Genomic DNA, 9,909 nt, shown 5'->3' with positions numbered 1-9,909 from the left:
CTGCATTCTCACGAATATCCAGATTGATGTGGTGAGGATAATTGCTTTAGAGTTGAAGTCCGTGATTGAGAGCAGGCTAAAGTCGGGGGCACGAGTTAACTGTCCCCTTGCTTTCCCGTGTCTCATCATGGCATTGTGCCAACATTCGAGGGTGAAGCTACCCTCCCGGAGTCAAGTGAGGATCCCGCCAGCCATCGATGACATATATGTGGCCAAGTACTGCAAATCGAAGAACTTAAGGAGTAGTTCAGCTGCTGATGTTACCGGGGCTTCTGATGGTCCTGGTAGTTTTGCTCAGGGATCCGATCCTTTCCAGCAGGCTGTCTGCAACTATAATTGGGATTGGATGGCGGCAACTCAGTGCGCCATGCTTAATATTCATGATTCTATGCAGTTGTTGCAGTTGCAGGTGCGTGACCCCTCCGGTGAACATTCAATGATGACACGTGAGCAGTTTCTGCAGCACGCTAGCTGGCCTGTGGACAGGCCTGTGTTCGGAGAGGGGGCGGGTGTCGGTGCTGATACTTCTGCTGGTGCTGAGGATGGTGATGATGATGATGATGATAATGATGATGCTACCGGTTCTGAAGCCGGTAGTGATGAGGGTTCTGAGTCCTTTGAGGGCTAAGTTTGTTTTATTTTATTGTATTTTGGTTTTGGTTATGTACTTTTAGGGTGTTTTGTCCCCCACGCACATTTTAAAATTTTTTAAGTAATAGTTATTGTTTATGTTTTTAATTTGTGTGTTTTGTTTAAATTTCTTTTGTTTAATAAATTTTTGGTTGTTGAGTGTCAAACCTTCTAGATTGGTTTCTCCTCAAAGAAGTATCCAATGAAGGTGCATCCGAGCTTGGATGACAATGATAAAAATAAACAAGCGAATAATGTTAAGGTACATGGTTACCTCCGGTTATAATTTTAGAATGCATTAAGAACTTTACTCTTTTTTGTAATTGAATATTGTTCTTTTTGCAACATAATTGAATGAATGTTTCATCTAGGACTTAAAACCACAAATTGTGAGGAAACCTCCATTGTACACTTAAATGTTGGATTCTAATAAACCTTGTTGATTCATTTGATTCATGCTTGGTCTTTTATTATTGTGAATTTGTGGAAGCAATTAGAAATGATCAAGGCGCTTGTTTTCTTTCGAGCACAACCAGTTCCAAATACAACTTACCCGTGAGCAGAGAGAGTATTCGTTAACCCCTTTGAGCTTAAACAGTTGAATCTCAGCTTGAAATAAAGTGAGATGTCAAAAATCTTTTTTCTTGAAACCCGAAATTTTTTGATAATTGTTCTTTTGCCGTAAAAAGTCAAGAGCATTCACTTAGGGTGAGTAAGAAATAAGTTGGGGAGAACGAAAAAGAGAATCGGTAAGTGCCACAACTCTTGAAAAACCGAGCAAGCATTGAAAAAAATAAAAATAAAAAATAGAAAAGAGAAACATCTGTTTTGTGAATACGATGTGAAAAGAAAAGAAAAAAATAGAGAAAATGAAAATGAATGCTTGCTTGGAAGAAAAATAGTGAAAAACAAAAATTGAGTTGTGAAATAAGAGTTGTGAAGGTTTCAAATGAGAAACAAAGGGAACGAAGTTGAGATGTGTGAATAATGTACAGTGAATGTCTCTTTTGCATCGGTAATTTCATTTTCAATGGCCTTAGATATGACCCTTGTTTGTAAACCTAACCAAGCTATAACCGGAAAAGTCCTTAGTGATCTTTGCGCTTCCGCATTTTCATTTATAATTGTTAGACATTGTATGAATTGAATTGATTTCTTCATTGTTTGTTGGAGAGTGATATTATTCCCGCGGTTGCAAATGCGAAATTTCTTCAATCCTTATTCGAAGAGGAGAGATAGGGTGATTCATTCAAGATAATATTGTTTTGGATTGTTACATGTTTTACATTGCTATAAAGTTTTAGTTCTTATGTATTATGTTATTCTAACCATTGGGAACTTGTGCCTGGTTGATTTTCTTGTGTTTGAGTCGTTTTATCCGATTTCGGAGAAACCTTTTTCTTAAAGCAAATCCTCTTGTCCTTCAAGAGGCATACTTTGCTTGAGGACAAGCAAGAATCTAGTTGGGGAGATTTGTTAGATGCCCAAAAGTGCTTATTTGAGCTATCAAATGTGGGCATCTTTCACTCTTTTTTGTCGTTAAAGTGTTCGAAACCGTCTTTGCCTTTGATGATTTGCAATACAATGTTAAATGGTCTTGGTACCCTTAATTTGTGTGTTATTGTGCGGAAATTAGGCATGAAAGAATAGAAAACAAAGGCACATGAATGATGGCAAAGGGACCAAGAAAGGAAGCATTCATCAGCATGCTCGCTAGGCGAGTGCTGTAGCGAAGTGCTCGCTAGGCGAGCACCCAGCGAGTTTCCAGCGAACATCCCCAGAATTTTACAATAGCAAAGTCAGCAAACTCGCTAGGCGAGCACCCAACGAATGAGGTAGCGAACACTCCCAGATTTGGACAAATCCACAGCTAGCACTTACTCGCTAGGCGAGCCACTAGCGAGCTCCCAGCGAGCAATTCCAGTAGCAAAACCATCTAAACTCGTTGGAGCGAAGGTGGAAGCGTGGGCTTCGCCTAGCGAAGGTTTCTTCGCCTAGCGAACATGTGAAATCTGGACTTAGATATTTTCTGGGCGCAGGCACTTCTGGTGGCCTATTTTGGGGCTCGCTGGGCGAACCATTCTGCTCGCCTAGCGAGCATGACAGCTCAGACAGAAGCACTATAAGTAGCAGGGGCTACTTTTTGGAGAGAGTACTTTTTTACTTTTAGACTTAGATATTTTCCAGCATTGTTCTAGAGATTTTTTGTAACCTAGAAATCCATTTTTCATCTTTGATCTTCTCTTAGCAATATTTTACAAAAAGAAGGTGGATTCCCATCCAATCTCGATTCTTCGACTCGGATGTTGATCAACCTTCTTCCGAAACTTGTTGACCAAGCTACCATGAAAATGAGTAGCTAAGTCCTTCATTTTGTCAAGGTTAGATGTAGAGGATCATTAGCTTTGTGTGTAAATGGGATGATCTTCATTTGTAAACTCTTTAATGATGAATATATGGTGAAAACTTTGTTTTATTGATAACTTTTTGTGTTGGTTTATGATCGAGAGATGTTTACCAACTCTTTACCTAGGTTTTCATCCAATCTTATTTGTTAGCTAGAGATAGTAATGAATGATTTTGTTCACGATAAAGTTGAACCAAAAAGTTGTCATTTTGATAGATTGTGTTAGAGATAAACAATGGATCAAAATGGGAAAACCCACAATCTGTGTTAGAGATAAACACATTGGGAGGACTTTGTGAAATAATTTATCATCTAAAGGAGTTTATGAGTTTTGTTGATCGAACATATGCATGCAAAGTGATCGTCGAACCCTAACTTTGACAATCTTTCTCAAATAGAAAAACCAAAACTTTTACCGCATTTTCTTACACTTTTATGCAAGCTACCGTGACTAAAACCAAAACCCCCCTTGTTACTACGAGTTAAGAATTTAAACAACTATCGAACGGCGGAGATATCTCACAATCCCTGTGGAGACGATAACAAAAACCCGACACTCAAACTACACTCAACAATAGGATGAACCACTCTCACAATCACGAAAGACATGATTCAACTCCAAATGGTGATACTTCTATTGAGTCACTACCCCACCCCATTGCGACCATTGTTTTTTTAATAGGATGTAAGTTTATTTGTTTTTCTTTTTTTATAAGTATTCTATTGGAACGAAGGAAAGAAGGAAGAAATCACCCACTTAACTTGGGGCTTAGATGGTTTTATTTATTTTTTTAATATAAAAATTCTTAAGTGTGATGGTCAAAGAATGATTTAATAAAATCTTTTAATATACAAATCCAACTAACAAACTTAAGTTAATAAGTTTATTAAATTATTTTTATTTATTTATAATCAATTTTATTCACTTAATTAATTACTATATTAATATCTTAGGTTATAAAATTTATAAAAAGAAAAACAATCCATTTAAATTTACACCCGTTTTAAATTTAACGGAAGTAATAGAGATTTGATTATAATAATATTTTGAATTTACACCTGTTTTTAACAAATAGGGCGTATATTATCATATGTTAATACTTAAAATGACACTTTATTTACAAAATCGCTGCCACGTTTCTTATTGACACCCATTTTAAGTATAACGGGTGTAAATTTTAAAATCATATTCTTCTTTTTGCTCTAGTGAATTCCCCCACACTTAAACTTTCACACTCTGAGTAAAACTCTAAAATCAAAATTCAAAACAGAGTAAAAACAGAACATGTAATTTCAAAGATTTTCAAGATCACTATGGGGTAAGCAAAATTCTCATTCTAATCTTCAAGAAATATGGTGTTAGTAAGTAACTTCTTGTGACACTAAAGCAGGTTAGAGAACAGTTTATCAAAGAATATATTATAAGTGGCAAGATCCTCACATGATAAAATGCTATCAACTCTCGAGTGTTTAGGTTATTTGTTTATACTCGAAGCACGTCATGAAAGTTAGCACTACCATAAACTTGAAATGAATCTAACATCAACACTTAAAATACATACATACAAATATCACTTTCGCTTGAGCTAGAAATTTCTCCACTTGAAGAACCATTTTCGCTTTCCCAAGCAACACAAGCCCTTCTAGACTTGTTGGACCTTTTGTGATAACCTCTCTCCTTTTCTTTCATGATCTTAGGACACTCCGGCCTAATGTGACATTTTTTGCCATAATTATAGCATGTACTTCTACCCTTACTTTTCTTCTTCTCATCTTCCTTTGAGGAATTTGACAACCTTCTGGATTTTCTATGATACTTCTCTTACGAGTACTTATTTGCTTATTTCCTCATATATTTATTGTACCTTTTGATGAACAACCCCATATCTTCTTCAGCAGAGTCTTCTTCATCTTTAGTTTCACAATCACTAAGCTTATTCTTTGAGGATTTTAAACTAGAAGTCTTTAGAGTAATAGACTTCTTCACCTCTTCCTTGTCTTTTCCTTTCTCTTTCTTCATCTTCTTTTCATACTCTTTTTCATGTTTTTTCAAGTAAGTGAGTTCTTTCTCATGCTCTTCCAATTTACCAAACAAACTAGTAAGATCAAGTGCTTTAAGATCATTCGCTTCTTTAATCGTTGTGACCTTGAGTTTTCATTCCCATTAAGACATCTTAAAACCTTGTTAGTAGCAATAGCATTTGAGATAGGATTACCTAGATCGTTCAATCTATTAATAAAATGTGTAAATCTCTTTTGCATGTCGACAATGGTTTCACCATGCTTCATATGAAAGAGTTCAAACTCTTAGTTTAATATGTTGATTCTACCTTGTTTTACCTTATTAGTTCCCTCATGGGAAACTTCTAAGTCGTCCCACAAAGCTTTGGCGGTTTCACAATGAGAAACACAATAATACTCATCAACACCTAATGCGGATATGATAATATTTTGTGATTTCCAATCATGAGACCATAACTTCCTATCATTATCATTTCATTGACTTTCCGGTTTTTGTATGGTGACACCTTCACCATTAGTCATAGTAATTTCATTTGGATCATTGATGATTGCATACCATACACCCTTGTCAACAAAGTTGACATGGATACCCATTCAAGCTTTCCAATAGCCATAATTTTTGTCGGTGAAAATAGATGCTCTACTATAGGTCCCTTTAGGTTGGGTAATCATTATCTAATAAGCAAATCTTAATACTGGAAACAACCAAAGCTCATGATACCACTTGTTAGACGATAGGCCTAGATCTATAGGGGGTGAATAGACCCCAAGTCAAAAATTTATTCAAAAATTTTACTTAGAAAAACTTATGGCACGGAAGCAAGTTTCAAATATTTCCCGGATCAAAAATCGTCTAACCGAACCTACTATTGAACAAACTGGATATGCGTAAAGGTGTCAATGGTATGATAATAATTCAGAAGTTGATTAACAACACTTTAAATAACAAATTGAATACTATATTATAGTAAAGGTCTATCTCCAATGATAACAACACACAAAAAACTAGTTGAAACAATTTGTCGAACACTTTGCGTGCGATCAACAAAGTTTGGATGTTTGTATAGTGTTTGTAGTTCTTAGAAATCCAATCACTACCAAATGGTATGAGATTACTACAACAACACAAATTTCACAAATGATTCAAAAATTATCATCCAAACAATGTTGATAAAGAGATCAAAGTAATCGACAATTTGCGAACCAAAAAATAAAAAGATATATATATATAATATATATATATATATATATTATATAATATAATATATATTATATATATATATATATATATATATATATATATATATATATATATATATAATATATAGAGAGAGAGAGAGAGAGAGAGGAGAGAGAGAGAGAGAGAGTATACAAGAATTTGTTTAGGCAGTTCCCCAATCGATCTCGTTATGGGTACGTCTGCCCTTAATTAGAATTCAAATTGAGATATTATTATAATTAATCTTACTTTACAAATGTATGTATACAAGAGATGAAAGATCAAATCTCACAAACACTAAGTTTGTTCTTGACTCTAACACCTCCAAAAACCTTGATCAAAGATTGACCAAGACACCAACAATTTTGCTTCAATTCACATGTTGTTGCTACTTCCTTGCACGACCTCCTTGTCTCAAGGCTTTCACCCGACTGAATTAATCCCAAACGCACACTTATTGAACCCATGATTTATCAACACTATCCACTATTTCACGCTACTCCCTTGCACGACCCACCTAGTCCCAAGTCTTTCACTCGATCGGATCTGAATTGTACAGTATTGTCCAAAACCTTAAAACCCTAAATATTTTGAAGGAAAACCCCACCTCGGTTTTCTGATTTGAATCTCTCAAAGATCTCAATCCAATATTCTCGATACAACAAATCTAATTGGACTTTATCAATCATAATCTAGATGACACCAAATCAAAAAATGATTATGTGTAGTTTGATTGTGTGTATGCATAGATTGAATTGAAGATGATGAAATGCTTTGAAATCCTGGATTCATGTAGGTTTTACTCACCCTAGAAATCTTACTAGAGAATGATGCATGTACCAAGTATATATATATATATATATATATATATATATATGACTCATGAGAAGCAAAATGAATGCAAAAGGAATTGAAACAAATACAATTTTTCAAAGAATTTTATCAATAGGTCGACCTATACGAGTAATATGTCGACCTATTTAAGTCATGTGTCGACCTGTAAGGTTATGTGCTGCTTATAAATCAACCTGAAGACTCAGCACATGAAACATAATCTACAAACTTTAATACTGCAACGTACGTGTCGACCTATATCATCTAAATAATGATTGTGGTCTCTTGGCACAACACTCCTGCATTCAACTTATTACATAACTATAAATACACAATACATATTTAGAGTTTCAAAAATATCTAGCAATTCTTTTCAACTGACTATAGAAAGTTGACGTAATTTTTAAAAAACAGATAACTCAAAAGATAAACCAAATCATATACTTACCTATTACATGGCATCTAAAAGAATAGTATAATTTGATGCCCATAGATTTTGGAATACACACCTCTACATCATGCCACTGTTACATACTTATGTATACATAAGCAAGATCATGCCATATTTCAACTTCCAAATTCCTAGCATGATTGTTCTGTTTCAAAGGGTATTCAAAATAAATGGGTAAGGACTAAGGATATAAAAAATGCTACTTTTGAAATTTTTGACACTAGAAAAACAATTAAAAAAAATTGGATTAATGAGGTGTACAACTAGCTTAAGTAAAACCTTCAAGACGGATTATATGCATTCCTGAAAAATAGTGACCTACTAATTAATTGCATCTAGAATCTAAAGTACGGACATTCATCATATCTCTATGGAGCACATTAGTAACAAATTAAAAAAATAGCAACCTATTAATTAGCTGAATCTAGAATCTAAAGTATGAACCCAAAAATGTCTACCATCCAACTATACAATTCGCTCTTTCACCAAATAGTTTAATATATCTGCAGGAACATGTACATGGTGAAATCAATAACCATCAATATACACCAATTTATTATAAACAAGTTCCTAGACCAAATATATATGGGCCCAACTAATACTAAGAAAATAACAAGTATCATCTCTTATAAAATCTTGGGGTGTATAGGATGAATCACTCTCACAATCACAAAAGATCTGATTCAACTCCAAATGGTGTTACTTCTATTGAGTCACTACCCCACCCCATTGCGGCCATTGTTTTTTTTAATGGGATGTAAATTTATTTGTTTTTCTTTTTTTATAAGTATTCTAGTGGAACGAAGGAAAGAAGGAAGAAGTCACCTACTTAACTTGGGGCTTAGATGGTTTTATTTTTCTTTTAATATAAAAATTCTTAAGTGTGATGGTCAAAGAATGATTTAATAAAATTTAATAAAATATTTTAATATACAACTCCAACTAATAAATTTAAGTTAATAAGTTTATTAAATTATTTTTATTTATTTATAATCAATTCTATTCACTTAATTAATTACTAGATTAATATTTTAGGTTATAAAATTTATTTATAAAAAAACAGTCCATTTAAATTTGCACCCGTTTTAAATTTAACGGGAGTAATAGAGATTTGATTATAATAATATTTTAAATTTACACATGTTTTTAACAAATAGGGTGTATACTATCATATGTTAATACTTAAAATGACACTTTATTTACAAAATTGCTACCACGTTTCTTATTTACACCAACCTTAAAGTATAACGGGTGTAAATTTTAAAATTATATTCTTCTTTTTACACTAGTGAATTTACCACACTTAAAGTTTCGCACTCCGTGTAAAACTCTAAAATCAAGTTTCAAAACAGAGTAAAAACAGAACATGCAATTTCAAAGATTTTCAGGATCACAACGGGGTAAGCAAAATTCCCATTCTAATCTTTAAGGAATATGGTGTTAGTGAATAACTTCTTCTGACACTAAAGCAAATTAGCGGGCAGTTTACCAAAGAATACATTATAAGTGGCAAGATCCTCACAGGATAAAATGCTATCAACTCTCGAGTGTTTAGGTTATCTGTTTACACTCAAAGCACATCATGAAAGTTAACACTACCATAAACTTGAAATAAATCTAACATTAACACTTAAAATACATACATACAAATATCAAAACGACTTTATTTGGGTTGTAACGTGGCTAATGTAAGGGTGAGATAAATTCTAAGGGATATTAGGCTAATATTTAAAAGGGTAAAAGAGAATTGAAAGAAATAACATTAGTTGAGCTAATCATCACTTTATTCACTTGCCAACAAGTTCTTTGCATGTATTTTCTATTATCTTTTCTCTTTTTCTTTTGTTTTTATCCTAGAAGAAATAGTAATATGAATTTTCTTCCTTCTATTTTTTTCTTTTCTTTCGGCATTTTTTGTCAACTTTTGAAATATCATAGCACAACTATAATTTAACCCAACACAACTCAAAACAAGACTATTTCATCCTCTTAAATAGTGTGATGCCATTCTTTTTCACTTTTAGACTTATAATGAGTTATAAACAAAAAAAATGGGATAAATAGACTCAAAGGGGTTTCAAACAAAGGATGATAATTTAGGATTGTATTTTTTACTAAGTGGCTAAAAATAAAACAAAAACAAATTGTCTTTATCATATCAGTGTGCACAAGTAAACAATTTTTTTCAACAATAGTCAAGTCAAGTTCTAGAGTAACCAACAAACATGAGTAAAATCACACAAGAAAGAAGAAAGAAATGGATTTTTGTAACTTATCCATTATAAGGCTCAAAATATCACAAAGGATGTTCATCAACCATAAATGATGCACAATTTAGAATTTAGT

This window comes from Lathyrus oleraceus, chromosome 5 (genome assembly GCF_024323335.1).
Source record: "Lathyrus oleraceus cultivar Zhongwan6 chromosome 5, CAAS_Psat_ZW6_1.0, whole genome shotgun sequence".
Taxonomy (NCBI): domain Eukaryota; kingdom Viridiplantae; phylum Streptophyta; class Magnoliopsida; order Fabales; family Fabaceae; genus Lathyrus; species Lathyrus oleraceus.
Note: the sequence above shows the minus strand (reverse complement) of the source record.